At 41.7% G+C, this 26392-nt stretch overlaps 1 long non-coding RNA gene across 1 annotated transcript; it reads right to left on the bottom strand.

Annotated features, from left to right (window-relative positions):
* Positions 1-720: 720 nt before the first annotated feature.
* LOC138754551 (uncharacterized) lies at positions 721-24209 on the bottom strand. Its single transcript, XR_011351821.1, has 4 exons — positions 23786-24209; positions 11213-11718; positions 6394-6471; positions 721-3627 (listed from the first exon to the last, which is right to left on the bottom strand). It is a non-coding gene; the product is annotated as an uncharacterized lncRNA (long non-coding RNA).
* Between the last annotated feature and the right edge of the window lie 2183 nt (positions 24210-26392).

Raw genomic sequence — 26392 nt, 5'->3', positions numbered from 1 at the left:
TGGAATGGCAGGAATGACTTATGAGGAAAGATTGCGCAAATTGGGATTGTACTCGCTGGAGTTTAGAAGATTGAGAGGGGATCTCATAGAGACCTATAAAATTCTGGCAGGACTGGACAGATTGGATGCAGATGGGATGTTTCCAAGGATGGGAAAATCCAGAACCCGGGGTTTGAGGATAATAGGCAAACCATTTAGGACCGAGATGAGGAGGAATTTCTTGACCCAGAGGGTGGTGAATCTGTGGAATTCATTGCCACAGAGGGCAGTAGAGGCAGGTTCATTAAATCTATTTAAGAGGGAATTAGATATATTTCTTCAGTATAAGGATATTAAAGGTTACGGAGAGAGGGCGGGGACGGGGTACTGAACTTTAAGATCAGCCATGATCTCATTGAATGGCAGAGCAGGCTTGAAGGGTCTAATGACCTACTCCTGCTCCTATCTTCTTCTATGTTTCTATGAACAAATACTTTGTTTAAAAAAGACAAAAGTAACTTTAAAAAACCAACTATATTGGTATACTTAAGTTAAAAAGAGTCCATAGATACTAAAAAGACAAATAATAAATAATTACAGTAATCCTAGTGCAGAATACGTGACCAAGTAAAAGAGCAGACAGTGGCGCGTGTGTGAAAGCAGGATACTGACACGAGGTGAGTACGGGCGATACTAACTTTATTGACGGCTCGCCCTGCCTTTATATAGGCCTGCTGGGCCTGGTTGTCCTGCCACTTCCGGCGGAAATTAAGTCACCGACTTGCCGGCCCGCAAAGGCCAGCGTTCCTGCCGTTCGGCCAGCAGCCCGTGAAGAAAGCTGATTTAGCCGGCGAGATTGCCACATTCGGACGCCACCTTGTGTGCGGTGATGCCGCGCGCCGCCACAAGACAAACCTTTAGTCGTTTCAGATCAGATTGGTGTAGTTAAGGGGAGTTTCAAGAGCCTGATATCTGTTGCAATCAAGCTGTTCTTGAAGATGCTGGAACTAGGGCTTCCATACCTTCTGCCAAAAATAGCGGCGAGAAGAGTTTGAGACCACATTATTAGGTAATTGGCTAGAAATTTATTTAAGTTACACATTTTCCTATGGAAACAATTTTTTTTTAATGAGGGAAGCACAAAAATAACCAATTATTGATTTGTATCATTTGACTTCCTGGGCATTTGTGTTCAAACATCTACAGTACACCTGTAGATGTTCAATAGAGTATTTGATGAATGCTGAATCTCCTTTGATAGTACAGATTCTTACGTGATTTATTCACGGTTACCTTGATTTGCATATAGTAGTAGTGATTGGCTGAGAGCTGTAGCCACGCCCACCGGCAGGTCATAAAGGGCTGCTCCTAACCAGACCCAGGTCAGTCTGGATTGGTCAACCTCGATGCACTACGCTCCAGTCTTTTGTTAATAAAAGCCTTGGTTTGAGTCAACAAGTCTTTGGGTCATTCAACATGCTACAGGTAGCTCTAGGAGAAGTCCTTCAACATGTGGACTCCAAGGAACTTGAAGGTATTAATGGTCTTCACTGCCATCCCATCATTGAACACAGGTGCATGACAAGAGAGAGAGAGAGAGAGAGAGAGAGCTATTCTTGGGGTCTTTCAGACCTCCAATCTCCAAACTGACCATCTACCCGATAGCAGATGACTGAAGTACTTCCAGATCAACACCTTGGACAAGCCTCTGAAATGCCGAATGCCACTTAATGATCTCGGTGTCACTCCAGGTGCCGGCCAGTCTCCTGAACACACTGTTCCACAGCTGTTCCCTGAACCACAATTGCCAGTCCAAACATTTTATTTCTTCTAACCTCTGTCAACAAAGAAAGACAGACCCCAGTGTATCAGTGGTCGGCACAGTAGTCAGCACTGCTGCCACACAGCTCCTTTGACCCATATGCAATGCAGACTTCTTTTGTCGTCTCTGTGGAGTTTGCACCCTCTTATCCAAGCACTTTAGTTCCCTCCCTCAACCCAAAAAACGTGCTGGCCGGTACATTAATCGGACATTGTCAATGACCGCTGTGCGTAGTTCACAGGTCTAAGGGAATAGATTGCATGGGGAATGAGATGAGTGGAAGTAACGTACTGGTCCGATGTTGTTCCCAGCTTGGCTGTCGTCCCTTGAAGTAACTCACCTGCCTCATAATCAAGGAAGGTGCATGATGATATGAACAGGTTTTAAGTTCAGTTACATCCAGAAAGAGGGAGATCATTTCGGACATGCTCGACTAAAAACACACGAGAGAAGCGAGAGGAGAATTCTGAAGGTGGCAAAAGCAGAGTGAATGCACTAATAAAAAGTAGCAGAAAGATTAGAAAATTATTACAAAAGGACATGAAGGAGAATGTAAAAGATAAATGCATTACTTTTGCACAGACTGAACAAGAAGAGCCGAGTTTAACATCTAGTCCAGTGGTTCTCAACCACTCACATACCACCCTTAGCACTCCCTATGCCATCAGTGCTCTGTGATTAGTCAAGGATTGCTTAAGGTGGTATGAGGGTGGGAAGGTTGAAAACCCCTGTTTTAATCATCCCTCATTGACGCGTTATGTGCACGGTTTCAGACCTCCCAAGGAAATGGGCCAATGACAATTTTTGTCAAGCAAAATATTTCAGTAACAATTGGGTCTAGAGCAGTGGTTCTCAACCTTCCCTTCCCACCTTAAGTAATCCTTGACTAATCACAGAGCACCAATGGTATAGGGATTACCTAAAGTGGAAAGGAAAGGGTTGGGAACCACGCGGCTCTAGCCTACTGTTTGCAGCAGTCACACAGTTTGCTCTGAGGTGGAGGAGAGGAAGGTTAATCAGGAGACTCTTCATTTGAGGTTGAAGCCCTCTGCTCATCGAACAAGAGTGGTCATGAAAATCAATCATCAAATGCATCGGAGGGTGCTAGTAACAAGAAGGGGAATGCTACCTAGTGGAGTGCTGCAAATCTTCAGTGCACATCATTAAATCCAACCATCATTCAATGGACAGCAGGAGAGCAGTAGATCTGGCTTTATACTGGGTTATTGGGAGGGATTTAGGGGAATGATCAGCTATAGGTTTTATTTAATTTTTGATTTAGACATATAGAAGGGTTACAGGCCCTTTTCAGCCCATGAGCACGAGCTGCCCAAATACCCCATTAACCTACACACTGTGTATGTTTTGAAGGGTGGAAGGAAATCAGAATACCTGGAGGAAATCCATGCAGATACAGGGAGAACATACATACTCCTTACAAACAGCGTTGGATCCGAACCCAGGTTGCTGACACGGTAACAGCGTTGCACTAACCGTGCCACACTAAACCCAACATAAAGGTCAATTAACCAAAGGGTCATTTCTAATCAGAAAGCAGAATACCATAGGCCCTTTGGACTGGTGAAAATGTGCTGACAATCAAACACCCATTTAGACAAATCTCTTGTTGTCTACCCCATTCACTGTTTACACTGGGACGATCCTTAGGTATCTTAGATCCCATTTCTCGGCTCTCATTTTGAGGGCGAGTGGCTTTGTCTGTCCCTGAGCTCCAATTTAGGATATACGTTGATGACTGATCTGGGTCACTTCTCTCCACTGCAAAAATCCAGTAGAATCCTGCTGTCTCAAATTTCTTGCAAGCCCTGTTGAAATAAAACCATTGGTCCTGTTATTTAGGTTCTGCAGCAGAAAGGAAATCCCCAGCAACAGAAAGTGAATCACGAGCTCATTGTGTCAGGACAGGTGCACGGATGGGAGGGGTAATGGAGGGATGTGGACTGGGTGCAAGTCAGTGGGACAAGGCAGAATAATAATTTGGTGCAGACCAGAAGGGCCTGTTTACTGTGCCATAATATTCAAAGAATCACAGGTAAGCATCCACATCCCATTATTCCTAGAAACATTCCCCAATTTGGCACTGGAGCAAAGTTAGAATATGATGCCCAAAAATAGGATTTAAAATTCTGTCAACAAATGTTTCACCCATTTGCTTAACACTGGTATCTCATTGGCGGAGACTGATCAGTCGCGGCAACTCGGGAGACCATAAAATGGCTTGCGCTCTCACCAAGGCGACGCCAGGGCGACGACCGAGATGTCTCCAGACAACCAATTCGCCCAGAAATCGCGGGGACATCTTCTCAGTTGTGGCAATGTCATGGAGACTAATTTTGTCCGTGACTGGGGAGACATCTCCGTGACGTTGCTGCAACTTCTCCTTGGTCTCCAGCAGGTCTCGGAGACGTCACGGACAAAATTAGTCTCCGCCACATCACCGCAACTGATGGAGACCTGCTGGAGACTGGAAAAAGTCTCCAAAAAAATCGAGCATGCTAGAATTTCCCATGACTTCCCGGAGACCCAGCTAGTCTCCAGGAGACGTCGCGGAGACTCGAGTTGCCACCAAGTGGCCATCTAGTCTCCAGGCCAATGAGAGGCCCTTAAAGCTGCTGGTGTGTTGATATTAAATCTGTAAAGGACATAGCACAGCTGGTTCCAAAAACAGATAAGTGGCTCAATCATTAGGTTTAATGAGAACAGTGCATGGTGCTGGAAACAAGGTCTAATTAGGCCTTGTTTCATCTGTATCAAACTCACCTGGATACAAAGAGCAAAGTGGGTAAAAAAAGCAATTTGCTTTTTCTGAAGCAGTCTGCAGGTGACCATAAATGCTGGCTCTCAGCTTGTTGGTGACTGCATGGTGAATTAAAACTGTCAGTCATTTTTCAACAGGTGATGCTATCGCTTCCTTGGTTTGCCTCACTGAGGCAGGTAGGCTTTGTACTGAAAAAGTCAGTCTATATTGTGTGATCCTGAACAGTTTGTCACTGTTAGGAGTGAATGGTTTGTAACCCAATAACTTTTGTGTTGGGTGAATCCAGTAGACATTAGGGTGGTTGGGGAATATGTTTTTTTTCCCCTAATTAAATGGTGAGCTCTCATTCGGAGGGCAGAGATTCTTGTTGCAAAGATGGAGATTGGGATGCCTTCCCAGTGTAAGGGAGGGTGAGGGCTGGGTGTGTGGACGGTTGTTCAGTGCAGAGAACTTGATCCAACTTCGGGGTGGGGGGGGAGAGTAGAGACCCCTGTGGTCAGGTCACTGTGACGAGCAGTGAGCTGAAAGCCAATGAGAGATCCTTCCTGACTCTCGGAAAAAGTGGCAGAGTTTGATGGGTTAATGAACAAAATAAATTAATTTTTTAAAAATTTAATTTCAATGGGATGTGCAGGATGGTAACTAGCCCTTCCAGCCCAAATAAACCAATCAACCTGCAAGCCCTGTATGTTTTGCAGGGGGAGAGGGAAATGGAACACCTGGAGAAAACCAACACAGCCCCAGCCCCAGCACAAACTCAAAAGACTGTACAACAGGCTTTACTCAGGTTCAGGAGGGGCTAGCTCAGGTCTATATTCGGGTCGGCTGATTCACAGCTGGCCAGGTAGAGTCAGCGCCCTAGGTGGGGGTCTATTCAGGTTGGCTGACTGACAGCTGACCAGGTGGAGTCAGCCCTTTAGGTGGTCTTCCTGCAGGTACAGAGATCGCCCCCTGCAGTAGGCTGGTGGTCATATCACCACACCGGCGTCTTCATTAAATGTAAGCGATTAAGGGGGAAAAATGGAGTGGGGGGGGCGGGGGGGAGGGTAGAAGGTGCTCATTGGATATGATAAGAGGAAAGGTAATCATTGATTTTTGGCTCCATGAAAAGAGGGAGAGGGAGAGGGGGGTGGGTGGTAAAGCCATCTGGTTGGAGGATGATGAGGAGTTGATCGCCAATTGATGAGATTATACACTGTAACTGTTAAAGTTGCAGTTTGCTATAAGCATTGCTAATAATAATCCTGCCCTAGATGGTGTACCACCAATACCATTTGCCGCAATAAAATGAATGATCTGGCAGGATAGCCGCAAGTGCAGGATGAGCAGCGTCATGACACAAAGATTCACTGAGTCATCTTTCTGCCATTTCATTGATCCGCGAGTAAATTTATGGTCGGAGGTGGAGGAATCACAGTCAAACTTCAAGGCTGGTACATTTAATTAGGGACCTAGATCAAAATTCCATTGAGATAGCTCAAGCTAAAATGCTGGGGTCAAACATTTATCAAACAACGACTGAGAGCTTCCCACTGCTGTGTGGAATTGATTATAGTTGCTGGTTTGACAACAGCATCATGCATGGAACTCAAAAAAACTATCCACCAGATGTCTTCCTCTCACAGTCCATAGCACCTCTCTCCTAATGTTGGATGCTTTCCAATACATTTGTTCACCTACACTCTATTAGGCCTCCCTAAGTTTATTGCAGCATTTGAGATTCTCTTATTGATACTTATTAAAATTAAAATTGAATCAATTTCTTTGCATGCATTATTGAAGGTAACACAGTAAGATCCTCAGTATCCAGTACCTGTGGGATTGGCAGCTGTCGGATAAGTGAATTTTCCGGTTGCTTGAGATTCACTCTTACAATGTCTCACTAATACACCTGCATTAAGAATAAACTGTTTAAAAGACAAAAATACTATATGTACTTACACTGAACAAACTTCACTTGCATGAACATATAAATCTTAAAGCTTTATTTTCGATTACATTCTTTGAAAATATTTAACCGTCGCTGCATCTGCAGGTTCCTCCCCCTCCACGGAGCCGCCCGAAAGATGAACAATAACATTGTAGATAATTAACCCTCCCTCCCACCACCTCTGAATGGAGCAACTCTTACTAAGTGGGGATAAGGAGACACTGTATGAGCGTCACCCCAGCGACCAGCTCTTCAACCTGGGTGGCACCATTGCTGTTTCACACAACTTTATTCAAACAGCTGCTACAAGCAAAGCCTGACCAAGGCCACCACACCCCCCCCCCCCCCCAAAGCTGGCTGGATATTTGTTCTCATTCTTCAGAGACATTTACTTTTATATTTGAAACTTTTTTCCTGTTACATTATAATTATTTATTTCATTTGATTTATTCAGCCCCCAGCCCCCAGCCTGTGGTGTGCTGTCGGTCAGAAGCAAACACACAAAACCAAAAGACTATACAACATTGACGCCCGACCGGGTGGGACTTGGGTCTGTTCAGGTTGGCTGATTGACAGTCGGCGAGGTGTTGTCCTTTCCCCAAGCTCTTCTGCAGGTACAGAAGTTGTTGTAGGAAATTGGGTGTAATTGGATGAGATGGACTCATGGGTTGAAATGGCCTTTTACTGTGCTGTATGTTGATGTTTAAATTTAATATGGAGTCCTGCTGAAGTTTAAAAAATTGTATATTTGTATACAAGTACACTTTGAAGGATAATGTTTGGAGAACAAAGTGGATCTGTGCAGTCTAATGTCAATTCAGTTTCCTAAATATTTCTAGATTGATTTTCCACAGAATTGCAGTCTTCAGAACTAAGCTCTTGCTCTACACTACAACTGGTGTGCAGAAGGTTCACTTACTGACGAAACTCCATCTGAGGCAGATTAGCTTACTGTGCGTCAGTCACAAATCAAATATAAATGGGAGACCCTTTATCAGGAGGGGGTGATGGTCTCCCTACTTACGAAATTTGTTTACTATTCTTGACTGGTGTGGTTGTTCTTGATCAGGGGCTTGTGGACTGAGTGAGTTGCAGGTTTGACTGTGCTCTAAATCTGGTGTTCAGTTTCTTTTAATTTTTCCAATGCACGCTTAAATCACAAGAATTCAAATTGAAGCGTTAAAGTACAAAATAAAATGCAATCCTTGTGGATCATTGAAATAAGCAGAGTTTTGGGGGTAAATAAATCCTCTTGGATGTTGAATTCATTGATGTTTCCAATTTTCATGGTGACATTTTTAACCCTGTAGTTTGGATCATGTGGCCATATTTCTGTTTTACATTTTTTATCTAACTCCCAATTTTATTCAGTTCCTGAAGGATTTTAATTTGCTGTAAAATGCCTGGAACTGACTGAAATGACAAATCATTGTTTTGTGAGTCTAATCACTAATCTTTGGGGGGGGGGGGGAAAGCGGGGAGCTAGGGTTTATCGTACTTGTGCTCTGACCTCCCCTTCTCAAATGGAGGAAGAAATATAATGATTGCTTGAGGTCATAGAGCGTTGGGTTGCTTTTGACTGTCCTCTCTGTTGTAGGAAATGTGGTGCTGAGGGTCTTCCATGAATGGCGTTCTGATAAAGGCCTGTCCTGTGAAATTTGTTTTGTCAAGAAATCGTGGAGAATTCCCTTCTCTTCCAAATAGTTTTAAAATAATTTAAAGAAAAACTTAATATCAGGGAGATCAAGGAGCTTATTGTAAGCTTTAAGCTGAGGGGACTAATGCCCATCTTTATTGATGGAGGTGCAGAGGATTAGTACCTTCAATTTCCTGGGAGGCATCATATGAGACGACCTCTTCTGGAATCAACACATCAAGGCAACGGTGACAAAGGCCTCTACTTTCTACCAAGTCTTGGAAGATTCGGCGTGTTGTCGAACACCCACGGGTGTTACTCTGGTTGCATTTGCTGTCTGGGTTGGAAACTTGAATGCCCTGGAGTGCAAAAAGTTGCCTAGCCCATCAACTTCCCACCTATTGAAAGTATTTATCCTTCAGGGCAGCTGACATCATAAAGGTCCCTGGTCACAATTTCTTCTCTCTGCCCTTAGGCAGAAGGTACAGAAGCCTGAAGTACCACACTTAAATTTAAGAACTGCTTTGATCTAATGGCTATCAGGCTCTTTTGCTTCCCTGTACTACATAAACTTCTCTGGGTCCACAATGAGATCTGACTACACTTTTTTTTTCTTGCACTAACTGCAACTATGAATTTATCTCTGATCTTTTGAATCTGGGGTTTTTGCTATCTTGCATTTGTGGTCATTTGTTTTTGACTATTATTCCTCTTTTCAACAGAATTAAACAATTCAGCCCATCTTGTCTGTTCTGCCCTTCAAATCATTGTGTTTTTCCTTGCAATTAACTCATATCTCCACCAAAGAGAACAAATGGCCCATTTAATATCTAATTCACTCTTCTGATGTACAAAAAAAAATGAAATCTTAGTCCTTCCTGTTTAGAATATTCTTTTGGGGGAGGAGGCAAATGGTTTCCTAATGTTTTCCTCTTTCTATGGATAGCTACAGTTAACACAAATGTTTTTTGTCTTCCCTGAGTGTTGATCTCGTCTACCAGCAGAAAGCCCTGGATAGCAGCTGGCCTCGGGGTGATTTTTTTTTCCCCCTATCTCTCTATCAGAGGCACCGAGCTTCACTGCTCAAATAATTATTTGGTTTAGATCAGTCTAGCCCATCAGTGCCACGTGAATGTACTAACAATTGCCACCACCAGCCAGGTTCGCATTGGTCCATTGCCTTAATGGCGGTGTTCCTTTTAATTCAACAGTGCTCTCAGAACACTTTCTCTCCCCATCTTGGGTGTTTGTGATGTTTGATGAAAGTCCCCCTGTCTTTAATTTTGCATTCTTTTGGGGAGTGAATGATTTAGTGTGCTCGACTCGAAAGATTTATTGTGTAGCTTTTGCTGGCATTGAGCATACACTTGTCCGCCTGTCCTTCATGCCTGCAATTGAACTCCCCTCTGACTTTTCCACCACAGAAGATAGGAAAGGCTTGTCTCACCTTATTGAGAAATTAACCTATTCATTGCTACCATTTAAAATCTATTTGTCATGCATTACTGAGCCATTAATTTGCGAAAATGGGCCACTTCGTTTGGTTTCCAGTTCTCCCTGTTGGTGTTGATGTCATTGGGTCACTCACAACCTGGCATATTGATCATAGACCCTTGCTCAAAGACCACGTTTCGAGTACTGTGTGCAATTTTGGGTGACCTATTTGAAGACTTGCTGCTGTTGGAGAGGGTTCAGAGAAGATTTACTAAAATGATACCAGGGATTAAAGGGTTGGCATAGGAGGAGTGATTGTCAATTCTTGGAGTGTACTCAGAGAACAAAAAGATGAGGGGGGGGGAAACCTCTTGGAGACATTTCAACTGCTGAAAGGCCTTGACAGAGTAGATGTGGCAAAGATGTTTGCCACAGAAGGGGATTCCAGGGCCAGGAGGGGAGGATCTGAAGGGGGAAGGGGGAGAGGCTCCGAAGGGGGAAGGGGGAGAGGCTCCGAAGGGGGAAGGGGGAAGGGGGAGAGGCTCCGAAGGGGGAAGGGGGAGAGGCTCCGAAGGGGGAAGGTGGAGAGGCTCCGAAGGGGGAAGGGGGAGAGGCTCCGAAGGGGGAAGGGGGAGAGGCTCCGAAGGGGGAAGGGGGAGAGGCTCCGAAGGGGGAAGGGGAGAGGCTCCGAAGGGGGAAGGGGGAGGGAGGCTCCGAAGGGGGGGGAGGCTCCGAAGGGGGGGGGAGGCTACGAAGGGGGGGGGTGAGGCTCCGAAGGGGGGGGCGGAGGCTCCGAAGGGGGAGGGGGAGGCTCCGAAGGGGGTGGGGGAGGCTCCGAAGGGGGAGGGGGAGGCTCCGAAGGGGGAGGGGGAGGCTCCGAAGGGGGAGGGGGAGGCTCCGAAGGGGGAGGGGGGGGAGGAGGCAAAGCGTTTTGGAAGAGAGGGACAAGTGGTCCATCAGAAACTGCATAAGTCTACGTTGTTCTGGAGAGTGTCTCTAAAGCCCACAATACCTCAATTCCATGCACTGGTCCAGGCTCTAAAATGAGCTGCCTTACCCCTAATTGGTGTTTGTTTCATGAAACACCTTGTCTTTCGAGTAAGTTCATGGCTGTCATATGATCTCCAAATGAGGATGTATTTTTTTGGTTGTAACCACTGCTCGTTTCTCCAGGCAGCGCTGGGGCAAAGAGTGGGAATTTGATGCAATTCCATAGAATGTGGCATTTACTTTCTATTATTTGTGTGTTGAAGCAGATGATCTATGTAGAATTTGAAGTGGTGTTCTCTCATCTCACTATTAAGACTTTAAAGTGTTATTTATCCAGAAAGAACCAAGATGATAATTTGGTAGACCTTTAGTGCTAACTTTAAAAAAAAATAAAAAATACTGTGCGTTCAAATCTGGAAATGCTTGAATCTGCAAAACTTGAACACAGTGGTTCTCAATTGGTTTTCCCCACTAACGCACCACCTTAAGTAATCCCTTACTAACCACAGAGCACCCCCCTCAGCCACCTCACTTGGTTGCCCACAGCTGCCTCCTTTTGCAGTAGGTTATTGCCTCCTTTTGTTGGCTGATCAATCTCACCACCCACTCCCTTTTGGTCATTTTTCTTTTTTCTAAACTCACCTCTTAGTTTGCTTAAACGTTTGAATATCCTATGGTTCCGATGGGAGGTGCTTGGCCTGAATAACTATGCTGGTTTCTCTTGGAGTGCCAGCTGCCGTGTGTCACAGGCAACTTTTTTGTTTGTAGTTTGCTGTATTTTGTCTTCTCTGTTGCCTCTGTGTGGGTTGCCAGTGTGACTAATTATACACTACATACTTGCTGTTTCGGTTTCCTTCTGTTTTGTTGACCTCTCCTCACCTACAACACCTTGACGTGTTGTGCCCTGGTACTTGAGCAGCGAGTTAATATCTCTGACCCCAAACACAAATTAATTGAAAGATAGTGTTACCATATGAGCTACTAAGCAACAATGTTACGTATCAACATTGAGGAAATTACATCCAGATCTTGAATTTTACAAGCAATCAGATGTAAATCAACTCCCTGATGCTCTGTGAAATTATTGATGTGGTTATCTCAGTGGGATCACGTTCCTGGCTGTCTCCTTTCATTTACTGCGTCAACACCTAGAATGGAAAAAAAATCAGTATTCAAATTGTCTTTGTCCATGATTAGAAAAGACCAAAATCTTAAACTCTAAACTGCAGAGATTCACGGCAGCTGTTTGAAAGCTTGCGAAATTTTAATCTACACTCTTGCTCTTTCTCCACCCCTTAGTATGTTTTCTGTACAAGTTTATATCCAACTTAAAAATTACCATTGAATCTAGTTTCACCACCTATCAAATACAAGGATTCAGTCAGTTAAAGCATCTCACGAATCAATGATTCACTCCACAATGGACTCGAGTAATTAATGTTAGTGGATCGTGCATTCTCGCCCACGCATCAATGGTTTGAAATTGCATTCCAGCAGGAACAAAAAGTGTAGGATGGCATTTCAAAATCATTTGTCTTAAACAAAAATGTATTCAAGATTTTGTTGAGCTACTTGGAGGTAAACTAAAAATTGCATTGCACCATTTGGGTCTGTGTTCTAGTTGTCATTTCCCACCAAATTCCATGGTGTGCTTTCTCTACTCTTCAGCTGTTGAGGTGTTCATCAAGTGGGTGGTGACACAATTGACAGTACTTCATGGTTGGAGACTATTCTGTCCATAGGGCTAGGTCAGGGTCCTTGGAACAGAATGTAAAGGTATGCCCATCCTGTCAGGATTGCTTCAATCAACAATGAATTTGAAGGCTCAAATGGCTGACATTTTGTATAAGGACCTCTGGTTATGCTCTTGTGTTCAGTTTTCTGCACAGAACACAAGGTCAGATGGGTGCTTTCCAACTTGGATCTGTGCAGTCTATCCCAATTTGCACACTGAATGTCACCCAGGTTCTAGATTTGGATAGGAAATTGTGTTCAAGAGGTGTGATCCCAGGCATGAGAAATTGCCAGTCGTGCAGTCTTTGCACAAGTGCAGGCAGTCATTAATTCTTGTTCACATCAGAGCATAGACCTTTCCGTCAAGAGGAAAGAGCTCCATTCTTTCAATGTGCTGCTTGTTATGGAACACGGGGAGAATTTTCTCATGATAAGTTCTGTGTTTCAGAGGAAGGCAAAACGCACTTATCCTAAGGGAGACGGCTGGAGATTTCCAGTGGTCCGAGGGATGGGGCTTGCGAAGGGGGAAGCCAGCAAAATGTTCCAAATGTGGTGCTGAATGCTGTACTACCCTGCAAGCTGAAGACAGCCACAACAGTGGCAAGTTGGCCTAGAATCTGAAGATTGCGAGGTTGGGCTTGGAAAGCAGGACAAAGAAAGCACCTACCAAAAATGTCCTTTCCTGGCATTCTCGGTCTCCCCCTCAATAGAGGGAATAGGCTAAAAGATTTCTCCTGATAGAGAGACCTTGTTCCCAAGAGACTATAAATTCAGAATCCCAAGTGTATGCCAAAGTGACCCCCTCCCCCATTATTACAAGATGGTGGACCAATAATCCCTCCATCTTGTTTTTATGGGTCACCGCGTACTAATGGTAATGTGGGAAAAAAATTAATCTTGCTCCATTTACTTGCATCTTCTGGCAACATCTCAGTTTTGTGATCAATAGTCTCATTTAAAGAACGGAGATCATGGCATAAAATGAATATTTCTGTGGAGATCTCTGCGGGAGTAAAGAGGTGCACAGTTCACCTTAGCATGTTAAGTATTGTTCTGCACCAGATTTGACCAAATGGCTCCATATCGATTGGATTAATTTTGGAATGTTGTTGACTTGGTGTGCCTCACTTTACCTAGAAGCAGGACTGGATATTAACCTGGTCTTGTTCTGATTTTTGCCAAGTTGATAGAACAGGGTCATTGCTGCTTGAGTGGGGAGACGAAGTCTCCACTTAATATCTGATGTGAAAGGTGTAATGATCAGATACCCAACACTCCCTCAGGATGTCTGAAATCTCAGCCTAGATTAAATCATGAGGTCCTTCTATTCTAAGAAAATGAGCTGACCATGTATTGGGAAAGTGCGATGTTGGATTCAGATTTTCAAGTACTGGCATTGTGAGCCTGATCTCATGGGTGAGGGAAGGTAAGCCACTACTACTTGTTGATTTCTCCTGAAAGTGAACTGTTCAGTGTCTTATGGTAGGATATGATTTGATGCTATTCACCAAGTAATGAAGTCCACGTGGGTAAAATGAACACTTAGGAGGTTGGCTCACCTCCACGGAACTGTAAGTCAGCAAAAGCAAACTTCATTGTCTTTGGCTAATAAAGCAAAAGATACTACAAAAATAAGTAGTTCACTGATGTGGTATTTGATGGTACATAATATTGAGCTGCCATATCACACGAGGGGTAGGTCATGCTTCACAAGCTGAACAGGTTTTTATTTGAGGAAGTAACAAAAGAAATAGACGAAGGTAGGGTAGCAGATGCGGTGTACATGGATCTTAGTAAGATGTTTGACAAGGTCTCCCATGGTAGACTCTTTCAGAAAGTAATGAGATCTGGGATCCATGGAAATTTGGCTGTGTGGATTCTGAATTGACCTCTCTGCAAGAAAGCAGAGTATGATAATAGCAGATGGAACATATTCTGTCTGGAGATAGAAAATTCGTGGATTTCTGCAGGGATCTCTTCTGGGACTCTGCTCTTAGTGATTTTTATAAATGACCTGGATGATGAAGTTGAGGAATGGGTCAGTAATTTTCAGATCCGACTTCTTGTCGGAGTACATGCATGACATCACATAGCACCCTGAGATTCTTTTTCTGCAGGTGAGCCTGAACCACCACTTATTGGCAGTGCAAAACAAACTACACAGAAAATGATGTAAACAAAGTGTAAATATAATGTAAACAAACTGTGCAATAGAAAGAATTTTTTTTAAATCAAAGTGCACAAATAAGAGTCCCTGTTGTTGAGTCTGATGGTAGAGGGGTCACAGCTGTTCCTGAACCTGGTGGTGAGTCTTGTGGCACCTATACCTCTATCCTAATGACAGCAGCAAAAGCAGTGTGTTCTGGGTGGTGTGGGTCGTCGATGGCTGCTACTCTCCGACAGCAGCATTCCCTGGAGATGTTCTCCATAGTGGGAGGGTTTTGCCTGTGATGCCCTGTGTGTTGTGTCCCCTACCTTTTGGAGGGCTTTGTGCTCAGGGGCATTGGTGTTCCAACACCAGACCACGATGCAGCCAGTCAGCACACTTTCCACCACACATCTGCAGAAATTTTCCAAGGTTTCTGATGTTGTAACAAACCTCCACAAATTCCCGAGGAAGTAAAGTGCTGACGTGCTTTCTTCACGATCCCATTAGTGAGTTGGGAAAGATTCACCAAGATGATGACTCCCAAGAATTTAAACTTGCTCACCCTCTCTGCTTCTGATTTCCCCCTATGATCACTAGATTGTATACCTCTTGTTTTCCCTTACTGAAGATAACAATCTGCTCCTTAGTTTTGGTGACTTTGAGTAAGAGGTTATTGTTGGTGCACCATTCAGCTAAGTTTTCAATTTCCCTCCTGTATGCTGACTTGTCACCTTTCTTTATACAACCCACTACAGGGGTACTATTGGCAAATTTGTAGATGGTGTCATTGTTGTACCGAGCCACACGGTCGTCTGTGTATAGTGAGTTTGCAGATGATGCCAAGGATGGAGATGATGTGGACAGTTTAGAATCTTGTAGGTTAAAATGGGATATAGACTGGATGCAGAATTTGGTGGAAGAGTGGTAGATTGTGATCCAGATAAGTGTGAAGATCAATCTTGAAAGCAGAGTAAACAGTTAATAGTAGGACTTTTAAACAGAGGAATCTTGGGGTCCAAATCCTGAGATTTCTCTGTTTCTGTGCAAATTAAAAGACCACTGGATAGGCCCATTGATTCTACTCTGCCATTCCATCATAAGCTTATCTCTCTCTCTGTTCCACTCCCAAGCCTTCTCCCCATAACCTTTGCTAGCTGTCTGAATGGTCAGGTTAGCAATCTGTCTTAAATACACACAATGACCTGGCCTCCACAGCAACCTGTGGTAGCATCTTCCAGAGTTTCACCACTCTCAGGTGAAAGGGTAGTTAAGGCTTATGGCATTCATTAGGTGGGGGATTGAGCTCAAGAGCCATGGGGTAACATTGCCACTCTCAAACTCTGATTAGACCACACTTGGAATATTGTGTTCAATTCTGGTCACCTTGTTCCAGGAATGATGTGGAAGCTATGTAGAGGGTGCAGAGGGGATCTATGAGAATGATGCCTGGATTGGGGTAAGGTTAACAGAGCTACAGCTTTTCTCTTTGGAGAGCAGGATGAGCGGTAACTTGGAGGTCTATGAGATTGAGGGGCATGGATTAGGCTGTGCAGCATACCCTTTTCCCAGGGTGAGAATAGAGGGAATGTGTACAAGGTGAGGGGAGAAAAGTTTAAGGGTGATATCAAGGGTATGTTTATTTTTTTAAATAGAGAGTAGTGAATGCATGGAATGCATTGCCAGGGGTGCTGGGAGAGGCTGGTACAATGGGGATACAAGAAAAATCGAAAGTTAAGGGTAAAAGGAAGGAAAGGTTTAATTTCTTTAGGTTTCATTTGGTTAGCACAAAATTATGGGCTGAAGGGCCTGTACTGTGCTATATTGTTCTATCACAAATACAAATTGAATACTTCCAGAAATTGTTCCAGGATTGAAAGTTCCACCATGCTTTGGAGAAAAGGCAGCAGAAATAACAGCCTCTAGATTAATAGAAAATATTTAACCAGACCTAGAAGAGAATAGGTGGAAAGGGTGCAGAAACTCCACAAACTTGCTGAAAGATCCACAGTTCATGGTTATCAGCATGTCCAGGCCAACAGCTCAAACCCTTGAGGGTCTGTCCATTGAGAGTCCAGAATGAAGGTGAACTTGTTGAGGTCAGTGAGGCTGTCTGCTACTGGAAGGTGCATTTCAAATAGCTCCTCAACCACAACCCCGTTCTTGAATAGGAACATAGGAAGTAGGAACAGGAGTAGGCCAAAAATGGCCCATCGAGCCTGCTCCGCCATTCAATACGATCATGGCTGATCTAATTTATGACCTAACTCCACCTACCTGCCTTCTCCCCATATCCCCTAATTCCTCTATCATGTAAAAATTTATCTAACCGAATTTTAAATATGTTTAATGAAGCAGCTTCAACCACTTCCCTGGTTAGAGAATTCCAAACATTCACTGCTCTCTGGGAAAAACTATTTTTCCTCATCTCTGTCCTAAATCTACTCCCCCGAATCTTGAGACTGTGTCCTCTGGTTTTAGTTTCCCCGGCCAGCTCAAAAAGCCTTCCTACATCTATCCTATCCATACCCTTCATAATCCTATATGTTTCTATAAGATCTCCTCTCATTCTTCTGAACTCGGGCAAATACAATCCTAGACGATTTAATCTTTCATCATAAGTCGACCCCTTCATCCCAGGGATCAACCGAGTAAACCTCCTCTGGACCGTCTCCAAAGCCAGTATATCCTTCCTCAAATATGGAGACCAGAACTGGACACAGTACTCCAGGTGCGGTCTCACCAGTACCTTGTACAGTTGCAACATTACCTCCCTACTCCTGAATTCAATTCCTCTAGCGATGAAGGCCAACATTCCATTTGCCTTCTTAATAAACTGCTGCACCTGCAACCTAACTTTTTGCAACTCATGGACAAGCACTCCCAAGTCCCTCTGCACAACTGCATGTTGTAGTTTTTCACCCTTTAAATAATATTCAGCTCTTTTATTTTTGCCAAAGTGGATAACCTCACACTTACTAACATTGTACTCCATCTGCCAGACCTTTGCCCACTCATCCAGCTTAACTATATCCCTCTGCAGACTCTCCACATCCCCATTACAATTTGCTCTTCCACTCAATTTGGTGTCATCCGCAAACTTGGCTACACCACATTTTGTCCTCTCCTCCAAGTCATCAATGTAAATGATGAACAGTTGTGGGCCTAACACTGACCCCTGTGGCACCCACTTACCACTCTCTGCCAACCAGAAAAACTCCCATTTATCCCCACTCTCTGCCTCCTGTCAGACAACCAATTTTCAATCCAGGCCAATATACTTCCCCCGGACTCCACTTTCCTGTAACTTACTGATGAGTCTCTTGTGCGGCACCTTATCAAACGCTTTCTGGAAATATTGTCCACCTTGTCACCATCTCAGACCAACGAGAAGGCCATGCCCCAAATGAAGAGTGGCAAGATGTTGGGAGCAGATGGTTTCCCCTGCCGAAGTTCTAAAGCTTGTCAAATATGAAGTTTGGTCACAAATCCACAATCTCTTTTCTCCACATCAGGGAGGACTTCTGCAATCCCAAAATCTGGAGACCAGACATTGGATTGTGCTCACTAAGGTTCCTCCTCCCTGTGGCTGAAGAGCTGTTTTTCAAATTATTGTGTGGATTCTTTTTATTTATTTTTTTATTTTTCACACTATAAACCACACTGACCAAGATGCAGACATTTTTTCTCTTGAATATATAGTGTCATTTTCTCCCCCTTTCCCCCCCTCCCTTCCCTTCCTCCCCCACCCCCCTTCACATTTATTTGTTCAATGTATAAGATACATTAAACCCGTTAAACAATGTTGTCACTTAATAAAAATAAACAAGAAATTTTACTGAGTCAGTTCTTTTCATTATCTTCTCCTTCTGTCATTTTAGGTGGTGGAAGTCCACGGTAGGATTTCTCTATTGTGTTTCATGTATGGCTCCCATATTTGTTCGAATATTGTAATGTTATTTCTTAAATTATATGTTATTTTTTCTAATGGAATACATTTATTCATTTCTATATACCATTGTTGTATTCTCAAGTTGTCTTCTAATATCCAGGTTGACATAATACATTTTTTTGCTACAGCTAGGGCTATCATAACAAATCTTTTTTGTGCTCCATCCAAATTGAGTCCAAATTCTTTGTTTCTTATATTACTTAGGAGGAAGATCTCTGGGTTTTTTGGTATATTGCTTTTTGTGATTTTATTTAATATCTGGTTTAGATCTTCCCAAAATTTTTTCACTTTCTCACATGTCCAAATTGTATGAATTGTTGTTCCCGTTTCCTTTTTATAGCGAAAACATCTGTCTGATACTGTTGAGTCCCATTTCTTTAACTTTTGAGGTGTGATGTATAGCCTGTGTATCCAGTTATATTGTATCATGCGTAACCTCGTGTTTATTGTATTTCTCATAGTTCCGGAGCATAGCTTTTCCCATGTTTCATTCTTTATCTTTATGTTTAGATCTTGTTCCCATTTTTGTTTAGGTTTACCGCTTGTTTCCTCATTCTCCTTTTCTTGCAGTTTGATGTACATGTTTGTTTTAAATTTTTAAATTATCATTGTGTCTGTAATCACATATTCAAAATTGCTTCTTTCTGGTAACCTCAGACTGTTTCCCAATTTGTCCTTCAAGTAGGTTTTCAGTTGGTGGTATGCAAACATTGTATCGTGAGTTATATTTATCCTTCATTTGTTCAAAGGATAATAATTTATTTACCGAAAAACAATTTTCTATTCTTTTGATCCCTTTTCTCTCCCATTCTCTGAAGGAAAGGTTATCTATTGTGAAAGGGATTAGTTGATTTTGCGTCAATATTAGTTTTGGTAGTTGGTAATTTGTTTTATTCCTCTCTATGTGAATCTTCTTCCAAATGTTGAGCAGATGATGTAATACCGGTGAATTCCTACGTTGCACCATTTTTTCATCCCATTTATATAGTATATGTTCAGGTATCTTCTCCCCTATTTTATCTAGTTCTAATCTGGTCCAATCTGGTTTTTCCCTTGTTTGATAAAAATCTGATAGGTATCTTAATTGTGCAGCTCTATAATAATTCTTAAAATTTGGTAGTTGTAAGCTTCCTTGTTTGTACCATTCTGTTAATTTATCTAGTGCTATCCTCTGTTTCCCCCTTTTCCATAAGAATTTCCTTATTATTTACTTTAGCTCTTTGAAGAATTTCTCTGTTAGGTGAATTGGTAATGACTGAAATAGGTATTATATCCTTGGGAAGACGTTCATTTTAATACAGTTTATCCTTCCTATCAGTGTTAGTGGTAAGTCTTTCCAATGCTCTAAGTCGTCTTGAAATTTTTCATTAATGGCTGATAATTTAGTTTATATAGTTGGCCGAGATTTTTATTTAGTTGTATACCTAGGTATCGCATTGCTTGTGTTTGCCATCTAAATGGTGATTCTTTCTTAAACTTTGTCAAATCCACATTATTCATTGGCATTGCTTCACTTTTATTTGCGTTGATCTTGTACCCTGATACTTCTCCATATTCCTTCAATTTCCTATGTAATTCTTTTATTGATATTTCTGGTATATTATAACGTCATCTGCAAATAGACTGATTTTATATTCCTTCTCTTTTATTTTTATCCCTCTTATTTTCTGTTCTTATCAGTTCTGTTAGTGGTTCTATAGCTAACGCGAACAGTGAGGGAGATAGTGGACATCCCTGCCTTGTTGATCTGCTTAAGTTTAATTGTTTTGATATATATCCATTTACTGTCACTTTCGCCAATGGCCCCTTATATAATGCTTTAATCTAATTAATATATTTCTCTGATAGGCTGAATTTTTGTAGTGCTTTGAATAAATAATTCCATTCTACTCTGTCAAAGGCCTTCTCTGCACCTAAAGCAAACGCTACTGTTGGAGTTTTATTTCCTTCTACTGCATGAATTAAGTTAATAAATTTACAGATATTATCCGTTGTTCATCTTTTTTTAATAAATCCAGTTTGGTCTAGATTTACTATTTTTGGTACATAGTCGGCCAATCTGTTTGCTAATAGTTTAGCTATTATCTTATAATCTGTGTTAAGTAGACATATTGGTCTATATGATGCTGGTGTGAGTGGATCTTTCCCTATCTTTGGTATTACTGTAATTATTGCTGTTTTGCATGAATCTGATATGTTTTGTGTTTTATCAATCTGGTTGATTACTTCCAGGAGGGGAGGAATTAATAAGTCTTTAAATGTTTCATAGAATTCTATTGGGAATCCATCCTCTCCTGGTGTTTTATTGTTCGGTAGTTTTTTTAATATCTCCCGTAATTCTTCTATTTCAAATGTTTTTATTAATTTATTTTGCTCCTCTGTTTGTAATTTCGGTAGTTCAATTTTAGTTAGAAATTCATCTATTTTGTCTTCTTTCCCTTCGTTTTCAGTTTGATATAGTTGTTCGTAGAATTCCCTGAAGTTTTCATTGATCTCCGTTGGATTATAAGTAATTTTTTGTCCTTTTTCCTTAATGCCAATACCATTCTTTTAGTTTGTTCTGTCTTAAGCTGCCACGCTAGAATTTTGTGCGTTTTTTCTCCTAGTTCATAATATTTCTGTTTTGTCTTCATTATGTTCTTCTCCACCTTATTATATGTTTGTAGTGTTTCATATTTTATTTTTTTGTCTGCCAATTCTCTTATTTTAGTTGTATCTTCCTTTATTGCTAATTCTTTTTCTGTATTTGTTATTTCCCTTTCCAACTGTTCTGTTTCCCGATTGTAGTCCTTCTTCATCTTAGTTACATAACTTATTATTTGCCCTCTGATGAACGCTTTCATTGCGTCCCATAGTATAAACTTATCTTTCACTGATTCCGTATTTATTTCAAAGTACATTTTAATTTGTCGTTCAATGAATTCTCTAAAATCCTGTCTTTTAAGTAGCATGGAGTTTAATCTCCGTCTATACATTCTTGGTGGGATGTCCTCCAGCTCTATTGCCAATAACAGTGGTGAGTGATCTGATAATAGTCTAGCTTTATATTCTGTTTTTCTAACTCTCCCTTGAATGTGGGCTGATAACAGGAATAGGTCTATCCTTGAGTATGTTTTGTGTCTACCTGCATAATATGAATATTCCTTTTCCTTTGGGTGTTGTTTCCTCCATATATCCAAAAGTTGCATTTCTTGCATCGATTTAATTATAAATTTGGTTACTTTGTTCTTTCTGTTAGTTTTTTTTCCAGTTTTATCCATGTTTGAGTCCAAATTAAGGTTAAAATCCCCTCCTATTAGTATGTTCCCTTGCGTATCTGCTATCTTCAAAAAGATATCTTGCATAAATTTTATATCTTCTTCATTAGGTGAGTATACATTGAGTAAATTCCAAAATTCTGAATATATCTGACATTTTATCATTATGTATCTCCCTGCTGGATCTATTATTTCCTCTTCTATTTTGATTGGTACATTTTTGTTGATTAATATAGCTACTCCTCTGGCTTTTGAATTATATGATGCTGTTACATGTCCTATCCAATCTCTCTTTGATTTCTTGTGTCCACGTCAGTTAGATGTGTTTCTTGTACGAATGCTACATCATTTTTTTCTTTTTTCAGTAAATTTAACAGTTTCTTCCTTTTGATTTGGTTATGTATTCCATTAATATTTAAAGTCATATAATTCAATATAGTCATTTCATACTTTGTTTATCTTTCCTTTCCGTTTCCTCATCACCACCATCCATTCTTATCCATTTCTGCTTTCTTTTTTTGAACACCTTATGAGACAACATTTCTAAAACATAAAATATTTCCACTATTCTCATATCTAAAATTCCTTTAACCCCAATAGTCCCTCCCCTTTCTGAGTTGTCCTTTGTCCCTTGTCGGGCAACCACATCTCCCTCTCCATTTGGATTTGCGAATCCGCTCACAAGCATCAACTGATTTCACAGTGACTGTTATTCTTCCCCACCCAGCCCCCCCAGAAAAGATTTTAATCTTCATGTATAACAAAGGTCACTCTCTTAATTCCCTCCTTACTTCCTTTCTTCCCTTTCTTTCCCTTCTTAATTCTTACTTATACTCTATAGTTTCTTGTCATTTTTGTTCTTGTTACATCTCTTCATCTCTCTGTCTGTTTTGTAGTTGTTCTGCAAATTTTCGTGCTTCTTCCGGATCCGAGAATAGTTTGCTTTGTTGCCCCGGGATAACTATTTTAAGTACCGCTGGATATTTTAACATAAATTTATAGCCTTTTTTCCATAGGGTCATTTTTGCTGCATTAAACTCCTTCCTCTTCTTCAGGAGTTCAAAACTTGTATCTGGATAGAAAAAATTTTTTGACCCTTGTATTCCAGTGGTTTTTTGTCTTCTCTTATTTTTTTCATTGCTTTCTCCAATATATTTTCTCTTGTCGTATATCTTAGGAATTTTACTAGAATGGATCTTGGTTTTTGTTGTGGTTGAGGTTTAGGGGCTAATGTTCTGTGTGCCCTTTCTATTTCCAATTCTTCCTGTAATTCTGGTCTTCCTAGGACCCTGGGGATCCATTCTTTTATAAATTCTTTCATATTTTTGCCTTCTTCGTCTTCCTTAAGGACCACTATCTTTATATTGTTTCTCCTATTATAGTTTTCCTTTATATCTATCTTCTGAGCTAACAGCTCCTGTGTTTCTTTAACTTTTTTATCAGATTCTTCTAATTTCTTTTTTAAGTCATCTACCTCCATTTCTATGGCTGTTTCTCATTCTTCCACCTTGTCTACTCTTTTTCCTATTTCTGTCATGACCATCTCTAATCTATTCACTTTTTCTTCTGTACTTTTTATTCTTTTTATTTCACTGCATTCTTGTGACTGCCATTCTTTTAATGTTTCCATATATTCTTTTAAAAAAAAATATATCCATGTACTTGCCCTTCCCTTCATCTTCCATTTCTCTGTGTTCATCCTCCTCTTCTTCTGAGTCCACTCCAGGATCTGTGTCCTTTACCTCTGTCTCTTCTGGTTTTCTTGTTGGGTTGTTTGTTTTATTTTGTTGGGTATTTTTGGTCTTCTTATTTTTATTAAAAGTGTCTTGGTGTTGGTCATCTTCCTCTGGGTTGGTCATCTGTTGTTTCTTTGATTTCTTATTTTTATTCTCTTCCTTCTTGTTCCCGTTAATTTCTATGTTTTCCTGTTGAGAGTCTTGCTATTGTGTTATACTTGTCTGTTTAAACTGTGGAGATTTACTCCTCAGCTGGTCCCCCCCCTCCCGTCGGTGTTGTTTTTGTCTTGTGCATCACGCATGCGCGAGGATTCGTGCATGCGCAGTTATGCATTTTTGTTTGGCTCTGTGAGCCATCTTTGTAGCCCTGAGTTCGGGGTTTCCACTGACCTCAGGGAGCGGGCTTCTCTCTCCACGGCGGGCTTCCTCGTACCGGTAAGGCCTTCACCTTCCTCTTCCAACGTCCTTCCTTCTTCTTTTCTTCCCGTTTTTGGTTTTTCTTTCTTTGCTGCCATTTTCTCCACACTTTCACTTTCAATTTGTTATGGTTTCTGTGTTAGTGACTTTGCTTTTTCTCTACCTTTTTTTACTTTTCTGGAGAGGGCTGGTATTTTCTTACCGGTCACTACTCCATCACGTGACTTCCTCCGATTCTTTTTATCTTGAGGGAGAAAATGGGCAACGTCGTCATGGGGCAACCACTCCACTTAAGAGCAGGAATAGAATCTTTCAAAAATTGAATTGTTCTTGTTGCTAAGCTACTTATGTCATAATGAAATGTTTCCCAATGATAAATTCAGAAACTGCATCTTGGTAAATAGTTCCTGTTATAATGTTGCCAATCAAGTAGTGTCACAATTGCAAGTACAACCTGACGAAACAGCCCTGGTCCTTTGTTCAAAACGTGCAGATAAACAGCCAGGCATCACACATGTACAAATGAGCAATTCATATGCAGGACAAGTATTCATACATATAAATAAATTTTGTGTTGTAAATATGAGAGACTCCAATGGTTAGGATGAGCAGTTCCTTTTGGGGGGTTCAGCGTTTTCACTGCCCGTGGGAAAAAGTTGTTCCTCAGCCTAGTGGCGCTACCTCTGTCTCTCCTTCCTGACAGGAGTGGCTGAAAGATGCCGTGTGCTGGGGGGAGGGGTCCTCAGTGATTTTACCCGCCCTCTTCAGACAACTATCCTGGAAGATCACGTTGATTGGGGGGGAGGGGGAAGCTTTGCTTAACAAATTGTTGCTCAGTTGATGTGGCCACAACAACTTGTCATTTGAATTTCTTTCAACTTTAACAAATTTAAAATATTCTGAGCAGTGGAATGCAATACAATTGCATTCCTTCATATCAATGGAGGAAGATTACCCCTTAAAGACATATAATGTTTACTTCAGGAGCGCTATCTTTTCAAGGTTTAAGTAGGGCTTCTCTTGTGTGACTCTCTCAGGAGGGGAAAAGGGTGCAACATTAGTGAAAATGGAGGATGGGAGGGTAATTAGCTAATGTTGAAATAACCTGCATTAACATAATTATTGGTCTAAAGGTGCATTTGTATTTCTCAGTCTCAATGCATTCATTGCTTTTTCACGTAGGGGTCCCCAAACTTTTCAGACCATCAACCCCCTTCATGGAATGCTTAATCCCAGGCATGGATGGGGTGGGGAAAACGGTGGTGCTGGAAAGGAGGAGGGGGGGGGGGTCGAGAGCCCTGGATAGGGCTGGGGTAATACCAAAGGAACAAAGATCACATGCATCTGTCTCAGTCTGTCCTCCAATTTACTCTCAACTTTTCAAAGGCCAAAGCCAAAAACAACATGATGGCCACTAAGGTCCACTCTTGAGAGGTTGGCCACCATTGCCATGGGGGTTATTTTCCATTGATCCTGCTTTCCACTGTAAAAGTTCCTTCCACCCCCCCCCCCCCCCAATGTTATTGACTCCATTTTGATCCCATGGTATTTATTGACCCCTTAAATAATTCTATTGACCTCCCCCCAGGGACTTTGGAGACCCTGGTCTAGTTTATGAAGTGCAAGGCAATGAGAGGGATGAATATGCCATGGCTAGTGTGGGGTATGTGGTATTTTAACTTGAGAGAAAACTGGGATGATTGGACCAGCTATCATTTTGTCTCTAATCGACTGAAGTAAAGTAAAATGGGAAAACCGTGAATCCTGGTTTGGGCATTGCTTCTGGTCTGTTAAAGTGGGGTATGGATCTTTAACCCTTGGGCACAAAGTTTGAGAACTTATTTGCAATAAGATTATTCCAATCATAATCCAAGGAAGCTTCTCCTATGAAAATTACTGTTTATCCTAAATTCTGAAGGAAACATTAGGCACAGATGTGTTAACACCAAAAATAACATGTGGTATTTCTAGTAAATGACCTTCACACACCTCTCCAGAAACTTTGGCTACTCTGGCATTGTGGCCAAATGCAAAGAGTTAATGATTTGTTTTTGGCATTGGCCCAGCCATTTCTGTCCAGGCTTTAATTTGTTACATCACAAATCATCCAGTTGAAGGACAGACCTCCTTCCTGTTCCTCGCTTATTCTTCTTGAATGTGTGGGAGGTTCAGATGCCCTTGGCAATGTCATTCTTCCTGTAGTACATCATCCATTACAACTCCAATTGAAGAAGAACAGGTCGAACAGTGCAGGGCTAATTTTTTTGGTAGGGCGGAGGAGCTTGCCAAAAATGGTGGTGCCTGGAGCAGCCCCCTGAGGTCAAATGGCAAAATTCCCATCATTTTCAGCAAGCTGATGGCAACCAGCACAAAGGTGTCCTGACAAGAGGCAGAGTCGAAGACTATTTGCTCCGTTGTGTCCATGTGATACTTTTGATTGAGCTTTGAAATAGTCATGTGCTCACTGGTAGTGAGATGTGGTGCAGTAGTAGTTGCACATCAATGGGGGTTCAAATTTTGTATGCAAGGTAGTGTTGTGGAGTCTGACACTGGTCAAGATGCAACAGGTTTTGCTTGATT

The sequence above is a fragment of the Narcine bancroftii genome, chromosome 2 (assembly GCF_036971445.1).
Source record: "Narcine bancroftii isolate sNarBan1 chromosome 2, sNarBan1.hap1, whole genome shotgun sequence".
NCBI classification, from domain to species: Eukaryota; Metazoa; Chordata; class Chondrichthyes; order Torpediniformes; family Narcinidae; genus Narcine; species Narcine bancroftii.
The sequence above is the reverse complement of the archived record's forward strand: the minus strand, read 5'-3'. Positions and strand labels throughout refer to the sequence as shown.